A 2,003-nucleotide genomic window follows, 5' to 3' on the forward strand; every position below is an offset into this window, starting at 1 on the left:
AGATCAGAGGGTAGAGGGCTGGCTGGGGCCAGCGGGTTGGATCTCTCTGTGGGAAGGGCCATGACTTAGCTACTGGACCATCTCTTCTTGGACCTACACTCTTCCATACTATGGTCTCTTTTAGCTTCTCCCAGCCTCACTCCTAGACACACACACACAGACACACACACACACACACACACACACACACGATCGTCGGGGTCCCTGAAATCACTTGCGGAGGTGACCAGGCCTGTTAGCCTCCCAACAAGACTGCGCCCAGGATCTCTCAGACGCGCACACCAGCCAGGCGGGTCGGCGCAGGTTCCCCTGCAGACTCAAAACCTGTCGCTGCTGCTGGAGTCGTTCCGACTGTCTCATTGTGATGAGACAGAACTAGGAGTGACCCCTGCTGCAGCCTCGGTGCTTTACACACGTCAAAGTGCTCTACAAGGAGTGTGCCCTCCTGTGCTCCTAAGGGGTCCCCGGGGCATCATGGTCACGCATTCGACTGCTAACCGCAAAGCCCACAGCTGGAAACCACCGACGGCGCTGCAGGAGACAGGGGGCACTCTATCGACCCGCAAAGAATTACAGTCTTAGAAACCCCCAGAGCTAGTTCTCCCCTATCTTATTGGGTCGCTCTGAGTCGGAACCAACAGCAGTGAGTTTGCCTTTTGTTCTCGTTTTCCTCTTGCTCTGGTCCCCGACCCCCTTCCCAACAGCAATCTTCTACTCGGGACCTACCCTGTTTCTCCGAAAGTAAGACATCCCCCGAAAATAAGACCAACTTACAGTTTTGCCTCTCGCTGAAATATAAGACCTCCCAAAAATAAGGGTTTGGCTTGTTCTGATGATGTTCCAGAAGATGATGACATGACTGTCATTGAATAAATGAGCAAATGTACCATAGATTGCTGTACATGGAAATAATGGTAGTAACAAGAAATTCTTGATACTGCAGGATTCAGTTTGTCTGGTTATGCTGGTTTGTGATGACAACTACTACCGTACCGTATACAGGTAATACATTTCCTTTTTTGTTGTTCAACAATAAATGTGTACCGTATTCTTCTTCATGGAAAAATAAGACATCCTCTGAAAATAAGACCTAGCGCATCTTTGGAAGCAAAAATTAATATAAGACACTGTCTTATTTTTGGGGAAACAGGGTAACTCAGCATAATGGATTCCTGTTCTAAGTGAGTCATGCAACCCTCGGAGAGGGTGAATGGCTTCGAAAGACCACAGCGCTAGCTAGCCAGGTATACAAACTGCTCATCGGTTTCCCCCCCAAGTCGAAGTGATGAGGCTTCCAATGGGGGCCAGGGGAGGGGGCGAGCTTTCGGGATGTCATCCTCTCACATGGCCAGACTGCCTTATCAGGTTTCTGAGGCTCTGCATTGTTGTGGAAGCAGTCAGCCGCATCTGTCTCCCACGGAACCGCTGGTGGGTTCATACCACCAGCCTTGTGAGGATTAGCCTAGCTAATCACCACTGCGCCACCAGCCCTCTTTACATTGCAATTTTTCAGCATGTGAAAAACAGCTTTACCAAATTCCTCCATAGTTAGTGGTCAGCTCTCGGAAGCTGGTGCCAGGTTTGCACTCAGTGTCCCTGGTGGCAACCCGCCTGGCCTTCCCTGCGATGGTGACCAGCCGCCCGGGGCCAGTTCCACACTAATGCAGTCAACGTGTTTTCCCGCCCTTCAGAAAGTAGGGCACAGTGCTCAGGTGAGTCATTTGAGGGGACTTCTCGGTCTTTTCATCAGACAGCATTCTTGATGTGAGCTGCAGTGGATCCTATGGGGGTGGGACATTCACCCGACAGCTCTCACCATAACCAGAAACAAGCCCTTTCCCTGCCAGCCACGCTCATTTCCTGCCCAAGTGGGCAGAGAAAGAGGTTAAAACCTTCTCTAAATTATAGATGCGCTCAGCTGTGAATCAAAGCAATTCAGGAACGAAGGGGTCTTTCTGACCCAAGGCCTCCCCCTCTTGCCTCCTTCCTCATGGGTCCACGGC

This window comes from Echinops telfairi, unplaced genomic scaffold (assembly GCF_000313985.2).
Source record: "Echinops telfairi isolate 266 unplaced genomic scaffold, ASM31398v2 ScPeMD7_7420;HRSCAF=8458, whole genome shotgun sequence".
NCBI classification, from domain to species: domain Eukaryota; kingdom Metazoa; phylum Chordata; class Mammalia; order Afrosoricida; family Tenrecidae; genus Echinops; species Echinops telfairi.